Source organism: Zingiber officinale, chromosome 9A, assembly GCF_018446385.1.
Source record: "Zingiber officinale cultivar Zhangliang chromosome 9A, Zo_v1.1, whole genome shotgun sequence".
NCBI classification, from domain to species: domain Eukaryota; kingdom Viridiplantae; phylum Streptophyta; class Magnoliopsida; order Zingiberales; family Zingiberaceae; genus Zingiber; species Zingiber officinale.
The window spans coordinates 45,831,668-45,848,915 of record NC_056002.1 but is presented as its reverse complement, the minus strand read 5'-3'; the positions used below and the strand labels follow the sequence as shown (position 1 = coordinate 45,848,915).

The following is a 17,248-nucleotide window of genomic DNA, read 5'->3' as shown; positions in this document are numbered from 1 at the left end:
GATCGGTCGGCAGACCGATCCAGTGACTCACTGATCGGTCAGCCCGACCGATCCAGTGGCTCACTGATCGGTCGGCTGACCCATCAGTGAGCTTTGTTCTCCTCTGTTCGCATCTAGATCGGTCGGCTGACCGATCCATAACAGGCGCCAACTCTCTGTTCGCGCATGGATCGGTCAGCTGACTGATCCAGTGGCACAACTCGACCCTGATCGGTTTGTAAACCGATCTGGGTTCTGATTTCACACTGAAACTACTGATTTCAGAACTATTGCGTGCCTCAATCACATGTAATATTCTAAGATGGCTAGGAAACACTCTAACAATGACAACTAACATTCTAACATCATATATTTAACATTCTAAGCATAATCTAAAGCATGGTTCGTTAGCTCATGGCGTTTAACATGCTAACACAAAGAGTAATAGAAATACTAAAGTTCATATGCTTAATTGAAATTGCTGGATCCCTAGGATCTTTATTCCATGTTCCATCCACACACATCCTCATCATTGCATTGACCTCCAGCCTCCGCTAGTCCATCTTTCCTTTACCCTTATCTATAGTATAAGGAAAATAGAATCTGTAAGCTTAAAGCTTAGTAAGAAACCAACTACCTCACTAAAACATGCAACGATGCAAACATGCTTTTAAAGAATGCTATTTGAAAACATGTACTGGCATGGCATACTATGGTTGCAAGCATAAACTGAAATAACTGAACATGCATACTGAACATGGCATGACAACTAATCATATGAATCAATAAAGATAACTGAACTGAACATATAGTAAGCTAAACTGTAGCTAAACTGATACTGAATTCCAACTCAACTAACATAACTAATTTGAGATTTGAAAACTACTTCATAATAAGTGAAAATACATAATCATGCTGTTTGGGCCCGACAACTGTACTTGCTGTGCGCGTGTGAGATCTCGGAAAATTTAATTAATAGGGTTATTTCATAAATAGCCTTATAGAATTTTTCTGGAATTTTTAGAAATTTTCGGGGAATTTTTCGGAGCTCATACGACGAGTTTTGAGGGGATCAATTTTGGGTTCGGATTAAACCTATTTGGGATACCCGTTTAATTGAGGAAATATTTTATTTATAAAACATTTTCCTTTTATTTTTCTTTCCCCAACTCAACGGCGACCCCAACCCTCTCCTCACCCGAACCCTTGTGATCCCGACCTTTCTTCCTCCCCCGACGCCGAGTTCTTCCTTCTTCTTTCCTCTGGCTCCGATCTCTCTCGGTTTCTCTTGCCTTCATCGCCGATCCTGAGGAGCTCGTCGCCAGATCTCGACGGTGCTGAGGAAGACAAGCTGGATCTGGCCGAGGGATCTCTATTTCGGTGGCTTCTTGCGCTGATCATCGGCGACTCCTTGGTGGCTAGGGCACGGTGAGGAGCAAGACTCGCATTGTTTCCCAGCCAATCATCCACCGAAGCTTGGAGATGTGCTCTGGTCCAGATTTTGTGCCACTCGATCGCCGGCGTGGGTAAGCTAGCCTTAACCGAAAACCCCTCTTCCCGAATTGCCTCTTGATTCATCACTGGATCCTTGTATATTCAAGGGTTTAGCTAGATTGGGGTTCTCCTTTTGGAATTAACTATTCTTGTGCTGGATTCTTTCCCGGATCAGATTGGTCATCTTCTTGTGGTTGGTTTTAGGTTTTGGTTGAAGATGATGGGCTCTTGAGCTATCGGGCAGAGGCTAGAAAGTTTTGCTTGATCACTGCTTTCTCCTTCTTGAGCCGATTGATCAGTGAAGGTCAGTTCTGTGATGTTCTTGATCCAGTAGCTACTCACCTCACATCTGGCAGTAAACCATCCAGCAGCAACAGCAACTGGGATTGAGGTAAGTGGAGAGGAATCCAGTAGGTGGTTCTGTGAGATTTCTTGCTCTTGGTTCTGTTAACATTCCCACCTGCAATTTCCCCTAGTTCCAGCAAATCACTTTGTATTCCAGCAACACAGCAACTGGAATTGGGAGGGAGGTTCGTTCTGTGCTGTGGGGTTATCCTTGTTCCGGCAGCACTCCTTCCAGCAGCTTCTTTTTGGCTGCGGAACAAGAGCAGTGGCTGAATTGAGGTACGTGTAGAGGTAGTTGATACATGCTGTATTGGATTAGGAATTAATTGGAGATGATATGTTAGTATATTATTAGTTGAATATAGGTAATTGATCTTGGATGTAGATCATATGGATTAGGTTAAGTGTAATTGGTTAGTTGATGGTGATTAGATATAATTGGTTGAATTAATCTAATAGGGTAATTAGGGTTAGGGTAATTAACCCTAATTAACTGTTAGATTTAATTTAAATGGTGATACGTGTTATGATTAGATATAATTGCTTAGATTTAATCTAATGGAATGATAAGGGTTAAGACAATTAACCCTAGTCAACTATTGGATTTAAATTAAGTTTATATTTCTAATCTAATTGTTGATTAGGGTTTTGCCATAATTTAGTTTTGGGAATTTTATTTAGCTATTTCATTTGAATTTAGCTAAATAAAATATATATATTGTTTGACGCAGGATTTTGATTCGAGACAGGCGTCTCGACATTGACTTCGGATTTGGATTGTACCTTCTACTTGAGGCGGGTACCCTTTGACTTATCTTTTGATACTGTCTTATGATATGTATAGTTTATATATAGTTACTAGTGATAGGTGGTAGATTTATTTCTTCCCTGGTCTTAGCTTAGTTGATACCTATCACATGCTTCTACTGTTAGATGCTTTACATTAGTCTGGTTTACTTTTATCTCTTACCATGTGTATATGTGTTCGTGGTTATGATTACTTATAGTGCTTATCTACCCATGATTAGATGCTGGAGATACTTGTTATATATTGTTGGATTCATGTTGTTTATATCTCTGTTATATATCTGCGTTTACCTTTTGGCACTCATTATATGGAGGATACGTTCGGTATGACGTTACATGTGCGTACACCATCTGCGTGATTGCCTTGGGCGATGGGCGACTCCATTATTGTTGACCTCGTCGGTGGCTACGTGAGGGCTGCACAGCGTGTCTACTGCGTGGGTAGTGGCCTGACACTCGGGGTGTGTATGGCGGGTTGCTCGGTGGTGCACATGGGGTGCTCGTGGGTAACCGCGATCTGGGGGTTGCGGTAGAGATCCCTCCGTCGTAGCGTCTGGGAGTTGAGGCATTGCGCTCCCTCACTATGTTTGAGGTAGGAGGATAGGTTTACTCAAGCGGCGTCCGTCACTCGGTCGCTCTTGGGAGTAGTGAGTGCAGTATCGCGATCCTACCAGCGATCTCACCATTGTGTGTGAGATCTGACTGGCGGGGTGACCATGTCATATTGCATCATATGCACAGATTGCATTTATTGTGATTGTTGCGTATTGGATGATGCACTTGGTGATTGCATATGATTGGCATGCATACAGGATACATGCGTATTTGTTACACTATCTTTATACATGTATGTCGCGATCGTTCGCCCAAACCTCGCGGTGAGTCTGATTTATTTGATTATCATTTCTTATTATTCTTCTTGTAAGCGTATTACGTACTTCAGTTACTCATTCTGATTTATTATATCATACATTATATTGTTAGGAGGTATCTTGTAGGTCCTATGGTTTAGGAGACTGTACCTTAGGATATTACGGGTAGTTATATATTGCTGTACATATCTATTGGATTACCTGCTGAGTTCTTTGAACTCACCCCGTTGTTACTATTTTTCAGGTTGAGGCCGTCGGGAGATATTCCAGTCGCTAACCCCATTATCGCGAGGATTTTCTTTGTCGGATTATATTTTGCTTTTGCATCTTATATACTTGTATTGTGGGTTTGTATTGTGGACTTTACATTGAACATTCGGGTTTGCTACCTTTGTTTTCCGCTGCGGTTGTATTTTCCTTACTTCGTGGATTTGTTTTCTTCGTTGTAGTGGAGTAGGCTGTTTACATATATCTTCGAGGTTCTATATCGTCTTTCCTTATTAAACTGCGTGGATTGATCATATATTATATCTGTGTAGGAATGTTGATATAAACTGCGTGGTTTATTTCTTAATTGTATTGTATTATTCCGGCCGTGTGTGGCCGAGGTATAGAGATATATGTATACTGAGCTTCATATTGTCCGCCGTACAGGGGAGATGCTGCCGAAATTTCTTCGGACAGGGACTACCTGGGGCGTGACAATTTATTTGGTATCAGAGCTAGGCTCACGATACTTGCTCTTCGTTTTGGATTTTTGAGGTTTATCTGATACCAATTTATTTGGTATTAGAGCCAAGTTTTGCGATACCTACTTGTCGGGTTTCAGATTTACGATACTTACTTTCGTGAGCATTCTCGGTATTTTGGATTTGTATGGATTTTCGTCGATTTTCTCGTTCCAGAATTTCGAGGTATTTTGACGAGGTTCTATTTGGGGCTAAGCAGCGACAGGACATCTCCAGACGGCAACTAGGTAAATCAAGTAATTTTATAGTTCTCATACTTGTAGTGATATCTGGATAACATTTTGTTGACAGATATGACACATACACTTGTTCCGGTACCGAGACGTGGTCATCCACGTAAGAGGCCTATAGATTCTCCGGAGATAGAGTCTCCAGAGAGATCTGCTAGGGTCGAGCTTGTCCGTCAGGGACAGACTCGTCAGGATATCATAGGCACGTCGGATTATAAGATCTCGACGGTTCCGAGTTCAGAGGTGCATACCTCGACTGTACCTCTAGCGGTATCACCTTTAGTATACTCGGCACCCACTCCAGTCGTGCCTACTACTGCGTACTTGAGGTACGAGACGAGGCAGAGATATGGTGGGACACGCAGCGCTCGATTATAGGCGAGCATCATATTACCTGGATGAGAGTTAGGGAGGCATTCGAGAGTCAGTATTTTCTCGGCGTATCAGATGACACGTCGGTAGGATTTTCTGAGTCTTCGGCAGAATAATCGCTCAGTGATGGAGTATAATGCCGAATTTAATCGGTTAGCCAGATTCTGTCCTGAGTTAGTTGTCAAGGATAGATCTCGTATGCTTCAGTTTGTCCAGGGACTAGACGGGCATCTTCAGGTGAAGATTGCCGGTTTTGGTAGTTCATCATACATAGAGGCACTGGTAGAACTCTTATGATTGAGTTAGCTCGTGAGTAAATCACGGACAAGAAGAAGCGGTGATCGGACTTCGGGACGGATCCGGTAGCCAGACTCTTGGGCGGCAGGCAATCGCGTTGAGGCGGGTCGAGTACTTACGGGTCGTCTGGCCCAGTCAAGACACTCTGCATCGGGACTTTCCGGTCTTCTCGTGAGCAGGAAGCAGTCCACGGTGACTCTCATTGCACTCGATGCGGGTCTCGAGATCACATCATCTCCTGCTACCTGGGATAGTCGGTTTGCTATTATTGCTGCGGGACATTAGTCGAGGCTGTGAAGACTCGGCATGTAGCCAGGATTTATGTTCGGGAGGACAATTTGTCGGTCAGGGACTCGTGACGGTGAAAGCCATCTTAGCATCGTCGTGACAACTCCCTTGCGGCGATTGTATATAGCGTACGCAGGCGGGAGCATTCGGTGTCCTTGTGGAGAACCCACGGTATTCCACCTTAGTGTTCTCCAGTATTATTCGTCAAGAAGAAGGATGGTACTCGAGGTTGTGCATCGATTATAGGCGGCTGAATGCGTGACTATCGAAATAAGTACCCTTGCCACGGATTGAGGATTTATTTGATCGACTTAGAGATACATCGGTGTATTCCAAGATTGATCTGCGATGCGGATATCATCGGTGAGAGTTAGAGATTCGATATTCAGAAGACATCGCACCAGATACGGACATTATGAGTTTTGGTAATGCCGTTTGGGCTTACGATGCTCTGCGATATTATGGATCGATGAGCAGTATCTTTCGGAGTACTTAGATCGGTTTGTTATTGTATTTATCGATGGCGTATTGATCTATTCACGTTCAGGAGGAACATGCGACACCGCGTAGTCTTGGAGACTCTTCGACAACATCATTGTCACGAAGTTCAGCAAATGTGCATTTTGGCTATCCTCGGTTGGTTTTCCGGGACATGTGGTGTCTAGCCGAGGTATTAGATCCTCGGAAGATCGAGGCTATCACTAGGGGGAAAGTCGATCGGGAGATCCGTAGTTTCTTGGGCTTGGTGGATATTACAAGCGATTCGTTGAGGTTTCTCGGCGTTGTTATGCCATTGACGTCGACTAGGAAAGGCATGAAGTTCACGTGGTCGAGGCTTGTGAGACCGGCTTCGGGGTGAGGCGGAGATTAGTATCGGCCAGTTTTGGTTTACCTTACGGTGATGACGGATTAAATACTTTACAGACGCGTCTCTTGGGGCTTGGTGTCTTGATGCGACGTGGTAGGGTAGTCTCATGCTTCTCGTCGAGTTGAAGGAGCATGAGAAGAATTACCCGATACATGATTTAGAGCTAGCCACTATTATCTTTGCTTTAAAGATTTGGCGACATCATCTTTATGGTATTACTTTTGAGATTCTTATTGATAAGAGTCTCGAATATATTTTCACCGAAGGAACTCAATCTCGACGGAGGAGATGGATGGAGTTCTGAAGGATTATGATTGTATTATTAGCTACCATCCAGGGAAAGCTAATGTGGTTCTTGATGCACTTAGTAGGAAGTCGGAGGGACTTTAGCTTGTCATAGAGTTTTAGTCACGGACTTGATTCAGGATTCTCGAGTTGGGCCTTGAGGAGCAGGGACAGACGAGCGGGGTATTCTTGTTACCATGGTTGCTCGATCGTCGATCAAGATGAGGATTCGAGAGGCCGGTAGGAGATCGGCATTCTGATTCATTAGCGACGGATAGCTTAGGACGTGACGAGTTTACGAGGCAGCGAGGGATTGTTTATTTCGAGGTAGATTATGTACCTCGGTCTCACCGTCGTGGAGGAGTTACTTGAGGCGCATCGTTCTAGATTTGCTATCCACCAGGTGGGACCCGTATATATCGTGATTTGAGGCGTTCTATTGGTGGAACGGTATGAAGAAAGACATCGCGGAGTTTGTAGCGGATGTCTTGTCATCGGCAGTGAAGGTGAGCACGAGACTGTTTGGATTACTTGGAGGATCCTATTCACAGTGGAAGTGGGAGCACATTACCATGGATTTCGTGGTTGGGTTGCCTAGGACTCGTCGATGCCATGATGCGATTTGGGTAATCGTTGACCAATTAACCAAATCCGCACACTTTTAGCGATCCGGAAGGCGATTCTCGGATTGATTAGGTGAGTTATCTTGTCGAGATTATCAGTTGCATGGAGTTCCGTTGAGCATTATATCGATAGAGACCCACGATTCACGTCCGATTCGGCGGTCTGCGGCGGGCCTTGGGCTGCGGCTCCGTTTGATCGGCGTTCCATCCATGAGCGGATGGAATGAGGCGGACCATTCGGACTTTGGAGGACTTGCGAGGTCTTGTGTTATGGACTTGAGGCATTGGGAGGACCACACCGCCATTGGTGGAGTTCGCCTCTGACAATGACTATCATTCGGCTATCCGGATGGCACCGTTTGAGCGTTGTATGGTAGGCCTTGTCGGACACCCACCCTGGGAGGAGGTTTGGGAGGCTCATTGCTAGGACCTCGGAGAGCCCGGCGGGATGCGAGTTGGTTCGTCTTATCGAGACGAAGGATGTCGAGGCTGGGGCCGTCGGAAAAGTTATCTTGATCGAGCGGAGACCCACAGGTTCTCCATTGGTGATCATGCGTTTACGAGTTTCACCCACGAAGGGTGAGCGATTTAGTCTTCGAGTAAGCTAGCTCCGATATATTGGGCCGTTCGGATCTTGGAGAGGATTGGGCGATAGCTGCCGTCTGGCGCTACCACCGTCTCTAGTTGGCATTCATGATGTATTCCGTATCATCTTTGAGGAGATCGTATCCGATCCAGCGTATTACGTCGGATGTATACGTCCTATTGACTGGCGTTACTTATGAGGAGGTTAGATGCGGATTACGGACCACGAAGGCGCCGATTCGGAACAAGGCAGTGCAGGTGGTTAAAGTCGGATGACAGCATCATTCTGACGAGGAGGCTACTTGGGAGCTGGAGGATACGATTCAAGCTCGATACCCTCATCTGTTTACTTGAGGTATGTGGGTTAGAGTTTCTTTCAGCATTTATACTATTTGGTTATACTCTAATGTCTGCTTTTGGTTATAGCGAAATTTGGGGACCAAATTTTTATTAGTAGGGGAGGATGTGAGATCTCGGAAAATTTAATTAATAGGGTTATTTCAGAAATAGCCTTATAGAATTTTTCCGGAATTTTTAGAAATTTTCGGAGCTCGTACGACGAGTTTTGAGGGGATCAATTTTGGGTTCGGATTAAACCTATTTGGGATACCCGTTTAATTGAGGAAATGTTTTATTTATAAAACATTTTCCTTTTATTTTTCTTTCCCCAACTCAACGGCGACCCCAACCCTCTCCTCACCCAAACCCTTGTGATCCCGACCTTTCTTCCTCCCCCGACGCCGAGTTCTTCCTTCTTCTTTCCTCTGGCTCCGATCTCTCTCGGTTTCTCTTGCCTTCATCGCCGATCCTGAGGAGCTCGTCGCCAGATCTCGACGGTGCTGAGGAAGACAAGTTGGATCTGGCCGAGGGATCTCTATTTCGGTGGCTTCTTGCGCTGATCATCGGCGACTCCTTGGTGGCTAGGGCACGGTGAGGAGCAAGACTCGCATTGTTTCCCAGCCAATCGTCCACCGAAGCTTGGAGAGGTGCTCTGGTCCGGATTTTGTGCCACTCGATCGCCGGCGTGGGTAAGCTAGCCTTAACCGAAAACTCCTCTTCCCGAATTGCCTCTTGATTCATCACTGGATCCTTGTATATTCAATGGTTTAGCTAGATTAGGGTTCTCCTTTTGGAATTAACTATTCTTGTGCTGGATTCTTTCCCGGATCAGATTGGTCATCTTCTTGTGGTTGGTTTTAGGTTTTGGTTGAAGATGATGGGCTCTTGAGCTATCGGGCAGAGGCTAGAAAGTTTTGCTTGATCACTGCTTTCTCCTTCTTGAGCCGATTGATCAGTGAAGGTCAGTTCTGTGATGTTCTTGATCCAGTAGCTACTCACCTCACATCTGGCAGTAAACCATCCAGCAGCAACAGCAACTGGGATTGAGGTAAGTGGAGAGGAATCCAGTAGGTGGTTCTGTGAGATTTCTTGCTCTTGGTTCTGTTAACATTCCCACCTGCAATTTCCCCTAGTTTCAGCAAATCACTTTGTATTCCAGCAACACAGTAACTGGAATTGGGAGGGAGGTTCGTTCTGTGCTGTGGGGTTATCCTTGTTCCGGCAGCACTCCTTCCAGCAGCTTCTTTTTGGCTGCGGAACAAGAGCAGTGGCTGAATTGAGGTACGTGTAGAGGTAGTTGATACATGCTGTATTGGATTAGGAATTAATTGGAGATGATATGTTAGTATATTATTAGTTGAATATAGGTAATTGATCTTGGATGTAGATCATATGGATTAGGTTAAGTGTAATTGGTTAGTTGATGGTGATTAGATATAATTGGTTGAATTAATCTAATAGGGTAATTAGGGTTAGGGTAATTAACCCTAATTAACTGTTAGATTTAATTTAAATGGTGATACGTGTTATGATTAGATATAATTGCTTAGATTTAATCTAATGGAATGATAAGGGTTAAGACAATTAACCCTAGTCAACTATTGGATTTAAATTAAGTTTATATTTCTAATCTAATTGTTGATTAGGGTTTTGCCCTAATTTAGTTTTGGGAATTTTATTTAGCTATTTCATTTGAATTTAGCTAAATAAAATATATATATTGTTTGACGCAGGATTTTGATTCGAGACAGGCGTCTCGACGTTGACTTCGGATTTGGATTGTACCTTCTACTTGAGGCGGGTACCCTTTGACTTATCTTTTGATACTGTCTTATGATATGTATAGTTTATATATAGTTACTAGTGATAGGTGGTAGATTTATTTCTTCCCTGGTCTTAGCTCAGTTGATACCTATCACATGCTTCTACTGTTAGATGCTTTACATTAGTCTGGTTTACTTTTATCTCTTACCATGTGTATATGTGTTCGTGGTTATGATTACTTATAGTGCTTATCTACCCATGATTAGATGCTGGAGATACTTGTTATATATTGTTGGATTCATGTTGTTTATATCTCTGTTATATATCTGCGTTTACCTTTTTGGCACCTACGTATATGGAGGGGGATACGTTCAGGTATGACATTCTGTAGCCGCATGCACCATACCGTATGATTGCACGCTGGGCGATGGACGACTCCATTATTGTTGACCTCGTCGGCCGGCTACATGAGGGCCTGCACACAACGTGTCTACTGCATGGGTAGTGGCACAGCACTCAGGGTGTGTATGGCAGGTTGCTCGGTGGTGCTGGGGTGCTCGTGGGTAGCGATCTGAGGGGTTGCGGTAGAGATCCTCCCGTCGTCAGCGTCTGGGAGTTGAGAGCATTGCGCTCCCTCAGCTATGTTTGAGGTAGGAGGATAGGTTTACTCCGACAGCATCCCGTCCTCTTGGGGAGTGATGGCAGAGTGCGCGGTGTCACGCCCTACCCACGCGATCTCACCATTGTGTGTGAGATCTGATGGCGTCAGGGGTGACCATCATATTGCATCATATGCACAGGTTGCATTTATTGTGATTGTTGCGTATTGGATGATGCACTTGGGTGATTGCATATGATTGGCATGCATACAGGATACATGCGTATTTGTTTTGACTATCTTTATCATGTATGTCCGATCGTTCATGACCTCGCGGTGAGTCTGATTTATTTGATTGTCGTTTCTTATTATTCTTCTTTGTAAAGTATTACATTACAGTTACTCATTCTGATTTATTCAGTTGTCGTACATTATATTGTTAGGAGGCATCTTGTAGGTCTATGGTTTAGGAGGCGTGCCTTAGGATATTACGGGTAGTTATATATTCTGTACATATCTATTGGATTACTGTTGAGTTCTTTGAACTCACCCGTTGTTACTATTTTTCAGGTTGAGGCGGGAGATATTCCAGTCGCTAACCCCATTATCGCGAGGATTTTCTTTGTCGGATTATATTTTGCTTTTGCATCTTATATACTTGTATTGTGGGTTTGTATTGTGGACTTTACATTGAACATTCGGGTTTGCTACCTTTGTTTTCCTCTGCGGTTGTATTTTCCTTACTTCGTGGATTTGTTTTCTTCGTTGTAGTGGAGTAGGCTGTTTACATATATTTTCGAGGTTCTATATCGTCTTTCCTTATTAAACTGCGTGGATTGATCATATATTATATCTGTGTAGGAATGTTGATATAAACTGCGTGGTTTGTTTCTTAATTGTATTGTATTATTCCGGCCGTGTGTGGCCGAGGTATAGAGATATATGTATACTGAGCTTCATATTGTCCGCCGTACAGGGGAGATGCTGCCGAAATTTCTTCGGACAGGGACTACCTGGGGCGTGACAGCGTGCATCCCTAACTAGACCCGGGTTTGCAAATACCGAATTTAGTAGGGTTAACTAGTTATCTAAACCTAGGGACGACTGTGGGAGTCCAACCCAATGGATATCTGATCCAGTACAGTGCCACTGAAAATAAAATACTGAATATAGCTATTGTTTTAACTTCTTTTCTAGGTTATCACGAACCTAAGCGTAGGAGCCACCCGTTGGGCCCGTATAAGCTAAAATAAAGCGATTCTTGATTTAAATGCTTAGCATTTAAGCGATCTATTAAAATGCCTAATTTGCATTTTAACTTAACTAGCTATTTTATCGAACACCTAGTGTGCCCCAACTCTCCTCTCTATTAGGGAGACCACTTCTAGGCACCCGACAACGTCTAGAAACCCCCACTGAAGAGGGATTACGTGTCCGGCCCATCTAGAAGTTCCCTAAACCTGCGAGGAGGGTCAATTTCACGCTATGCATCGATAAAAATCTGCATATAGTTAAACTGATGCGTAGAAAACCCAACCAGAGCTACTTATACTGCAGGTGAGGGGTTTCTTACCTCGTATATGAAGTTTCTTACGATTTTAATCGCTCAAATTCCGGTGGAGGTGACCCCTTCGACAAACTTCCCGCGTTTATGCGTTCCTCTCGCGAAGGAGTGCGTCCTCGTGCCGGAGTTGTCGCCGGAAGGTGTTCTTGGGGCCCTAGGGAGAGAACCCTAGGTCTCCTTGTGGTTTGTTCGGGCGCCGAGAGGAAGAGGGAGGAGAGGGGCGGCGTGAGGTCTCGGTGGAGAAGGTTTTTGCCGAACCAAAGAATAAACCCAAACCAACTTATGTTTTCCTATTTATATTAAGTGGGTATTTTGGCCCAACTCAATTATAAATATATTTGATTCTCCTTTCTCTCAGCACGACCCTGCTGGGTTCACCAGTTACTAAGGCTAACTAAAGGTTTAGCGGACCCGAGAGGTCCCGGGTTCGATTCCCGCTTAACCCATTTTACTTTTCTATTCATTTTGCTACTTAGATACTCAAAAATTCGGAAAATATCTAATAATTCGGAAAAATAATAGAATATTCCTAAAATAGTTTTGAGAATTTTCTTCTGATCCATACCTTATAAAAGTTAGTCCTCGAACTTAGAATAGTCTGGATATTACTAGCTTCTGTCTCCCGAGTTGCCTCTTCTGTGTGTGTGCGAATGACTTTGACTAAGGTACTTCCTTGTTCATGATTTCTTAGCGCTCGATCTATTATCCGAATAGGCCGACTATCATTGAGGTCTTGGCGGTTTGTCTGGTGGGCTCGATCACTGGTGACATCTGGGGTATGCTTCTTCAGCATAGAGACATGAAATACGTTGTGGACAGCTGACATTTCCTGGGGTAGCTCTAGCTCATATGCTACCTTGCCCACTCTTCTGCTGATTGTTAGAGTGTATACTAAAAGCCTAGCTTTTGGTATAAACATTTATCTAGAAATAAGAATCACATTGGTCAAATGTCTACATTTATGATAAATGTAGTTGTTCAATTAATATATATTGTAGATAACATGGTGTGTGGCGTCATGTGAGAGGATCATGTTATCGATGCTTTATAAATTATAAGCGATGGCTCACGACCATAATGAAAAGGAACCAACGATTCAAAGGTCGTAGTGTAATTAGGTATCAGTTTATCTTGACTGTATAATTACACTAGTACACTCAGAGTGTATTGAGTAGGACCATTTGAGGTCGTTTCTTTTATACTGACTTTATAAAGAAACAAAGACCTCTGTTATTATGGAAGTGTGTGCTCTTAATCCTAATATAATAACAAGCACATATATTTGATATTTATTTCTTTAATTTATCAATGGGTGAGATTTAGTTCGATGAATCGATAAAGTAGATAAGTTGGGAAATAGTATCACTTATAGTGTGTGTTGTTGATTATAGAAGAAGCGTGTCCTAGAGATACTAGGTTGATAATGTCCCCGAGAGGAGCTCATAAAGATTGTCGTATTAAACCCTGCGGTGGACTTAGTCAAACATGGCGATAAGGTTGAGTGGTACTATTCTTGGACTAAGATATTAATTAAATGAGTTGTCGATAACTCACTTAATTAGTGGACATTCGATATCTTAAACACGGAGACTAACACACTCAGGAGCCCAAAATATAATTTGGGATTGGTGCGGTAGTTGATAATAGTTCTCTAGTGGAATGAATTATTATTGATAAAATTAAGTTGTGTGTTGGGGCGAACAGGATGCTTAATTTTATTGGGAGACCAAAACCAATTCCTCCTCTCGGTCCTATCGTAGCCTCTTGTTTATAAGTCTTATACCTATACCATCTTATACCCACGATAGGGATCGGCGAGCTAGCTTGGGAACGAGCTAAGAAGCCTAGGTATAAATTGGGTGGTCGGCCTAGCTTGAACCCAAGCTAGTGAGGGCCGGCCAATTAAAAAAGGATTTTAATTTTAATTTTTATTATGTGGAAGAAATAATTTATTAAAGAGAATTAAAATTAAAATATCTCTCTGTAAAAGATCTACAAAAGATTAAAGAAAGAGATTAAATCTCTTTCCTTATTTGTAGATTGGTGAGATATTTTATTTTCTCTTTAAAATTATCCACATGTTGATAAAATTAAAATTATAGAAATTTCCTTTTATCAACCATGAAGAGATTTTTAAAGAGAAATTTTATTTTTAAAATTTCCGGAAACAAATTAGGAAGTTTTAATTTGTTGATTAAAACTTGTCTAATTTATTTCCTCTTGATGTGGCCGGCCATTAGAGATTAATTGGGGAAATATTATTTTATTTTTCTCAATTAAATCATGTCAAGGGAATTAAGGAAATTTTATTGTAATTAAATTTCCTAATTTGCCTAGGCCAAGGAATATAAAAGAAGGGGTGAGTGTGCCTTCAAGACACAACCTCTATTCTTCTCCCTCTCTGATTCTTTGGTGTGGCCGGCCAACATCTTCTCCCTTTCTTCCTCTTTGTGGTGGCCGAAATTCTCTATTGCTTGGAGCTCTTGTGGAGGCCGGATACTACTTGGAGAAGAAGAAGAAGAAGGAGAGAAAGCTTGCATCTCTTGGAGCTTGGTTGGTGTTTTTTCTTCTTCCTTGGTGAAGCTTTATTTTTTGTGGCCGAACTTAGCTAGGAGTAGAAGAAGGTGGTTGGTGGTTTCTCATCTTGGAAGATCGTTGCCCACACAACGTCCGAGATTAGAAGAGGAATACGGTAGAAGATCAAGAGGTTTTTCTACAAGGTATAACTAATAATTTTTCTTTCCGCATCATACTAGTTATTTATGGAAATAATACCAAATACAAGAGGCTTACGATTCTAGAATTTTGAATATGTTTTTCGATGTTGTGTTCTTTTGTTTTTCTTTCCTTTGTGATTTGATTGTTCTTTTCGGTTAACCTAAAGTTATTTTAGGAAATTAAATATTAGCTTTCTATAAAAGGTTTTGTCTAGTCGGTGGTGGTTGCTCCCATATCCAAGAAGGCCGTGTGCCTCGCCACGTCAGTACTGGGAACCGATTATGGAAATTAATATTTAATGGAATTAATAACTTAAGGTGATTTGGGTCGAACGTGTTAAGTTCCGCAGGAGATCCAAGTCAAAACCTAAAAGAACAAATAAATTAAGTTTTGGATCAAACGTGTTAAGTTCCGCAGGCGATCCAAAATTTAATTTAAAAGAACACATGGTAGCTAGGAAAAGGTTCAGACCTTTGTACAAAATTTTTGTACAGTGGAACCTATAGGTTTTCCGAGTAGCAACCAACACTGATAAGGTATGGTCCCACATATCTGGGACTAATTTTGCCCTTCTTCGCAAAACGCATCACTCCCTTCATGGGATCTACTCTGAGGAACACTGTATCCCCAACTGAAAACTCTAAGGGTCTGCGCCGTGTATCAGCATAGCTTTTCTGGCGGCTCTGAGCTGTCTCTATCCTCTGGCAGATATGCTGTATAGCTGCTGTGGTATCTGCTACTAGATCTGTCTGAAGTTCTAGTTCTTTATGTTCACCACTCTCATACCAGCAGATTGGAGATCTACACCTCCGCCCATAGAGAGCCTCCTAAGGTGCCATGCCGATAGTGGCCTGATAGCTGTTGTTGTATGCATATTCTCCTAAGCTCAGATATTTGCACCAACTTCCCTTGAAGTCTAGGGCCTGCTCGGGCATATCTTGATACTGATTTACTCGCTCCATCGACCATCATAGGGATGGAATCTTTGTCTTGAACTTTGACTTAGTGCCCGGCGATTGTACACACTCCCGGAAGTGTGATGTGAATCTGCTGTCTGTCTGAAATGATGGTTCGTGGGACTCCATGTAGTCTGACGATCTCCGGAGATACAACTGAGCTAGCTTCTCCATGGAGTAGGATATCTTGATAGCTAAGAGTGGGTTGATTTAGTCAACCTGTCGACTATTACCCGGATGGCGTCAAAACCATTCGTGGTTCAGGGCGGTCCACTATGAAATCCATAGAGATATCCTCCACTTCCATTCTGGAATCAGTATATTCCTCCTGGTCGCTGATGTTACGCCTTGACCCTCGGACAGGTGAGGCGGATGCTAACATATCTGGCGATGTCTCGCTTCGTCCCGGGCCACCAAAATGGTTCTTGGTCTTGGTACATTTGGTGGAACTGGATGCATCGCATAAGGAGTCTTGTGAGCCTCATCTAAAATCTGTCTCGTAGCTCCTCCTGATCCGGAACACAGAGATCACCAAAATACAACACCCCATTATCGGACACTCTGAATTCTCTACTTTACGATTACGCTAGCCCTTGCTTGATTTTACGAATTTGTGGTCCTGCTCTGGTGGTGAACATCACCAAGCAAGGTAGACTCTAAGTCGTAGTAGAGAGCACATCGGCGATGAGTTCAAGACCGAAATCTACAATCTCCTTCATAGGGCGGTGACATGGTGTAGAGATAATAAGGTAGCTGGATTTTACGCTAAATCGTCGTCGGCCACCTTATTGGCTTTCCTGGATGGTAGAGGATATCTATTTCATAGTCTTTGACCATTTCGAGCCATCTGCTGTTGTCGCGTGTTCGAGATCCTACGGTGAAGAAGTACTTGGACTTTGATGATCAGTATACACTCTGCTGAGCTCCATATAAGTAATGTCTCCAATTTTGAGAGCGAACACTGCTGCAAGCTCAAGGTCATGAGTAGGGTAATTCTTCTCATAATCCTTGAGTTGTCCGGCATAGGCGATCACCTTGCCGTTTGCATCGCACTGCTCTAGTCCCAACTTAGAGGCATCACTATAGATGTCGAAACTCTTTGGTGTTGTCTGGTAGAGCCAAAATGGAACCTGGTCAATCCCTTTTTAGCTCATTGAAATTTGTTCTCACAGTCCTCATCCTGAAATTTTACGCTCTTCTGGTAAGAGGCACGGTGGGAGGCTATCTGGAGAAGTCCTCTACAAACTTTACGTAATATCCTGCTAATCCTAGAAAGCTCCAGATTTCGCTAGCGTTCTTAGGTCTCTTCCAGTTACTTACTGCTTCTATCTTGTTGGGATCTACCATAATACCATCCTTTGAGATGATGTGACCGGGGAAGGACACGATCTGGCAAAATTCACATTTAGTGAACTTGGCGTTTAGTGAATTACTTGAAGAGTGCAATCATCTTGGTGCTCTGCGTGTTCTTCACGAGTTCGGAATAGATAAGAATGTCATCGATGAACACGATAT

The 17,248-nt window shown here is 43.0% G+C and overlaps 2 long non-coding RNA genes across 2 annotated transcripts; both read left to right on the top strand.

Moving 5' to 3' along the window:
* The first annotated feature begins 1,148 nt into the window (after positions 1-1,148).
* LOC122020638 lies at positions 1,149-2,610 on the top strand. Its single transcript, XR_006122270.1, has 4 exons — positions 1,149-1,505; positions 1,678-1,864; positions 1,950-2,097; positions 2,550-2,610. It is a non-coding gene; the product is annotated as an uncharacterized LOC122020638 (long non-coding RNA).
* Positions 2,611-8,345: 5,735 nt separating this feature from the next.
* Positions 8,346-9,891, top strand: LOC122020789. The gene is made up of 3 exons (XR_006122331.1): positions 8,346-8,822; positions 8,995-9,414; positions 9,867-9,891. It is a non-coding gene; the product is annotated as an uncharacterized LOC122020789 (long non-coding RNA).
* Positions 9,892-17,248: the final 7,357 nt, after the last annotated feature.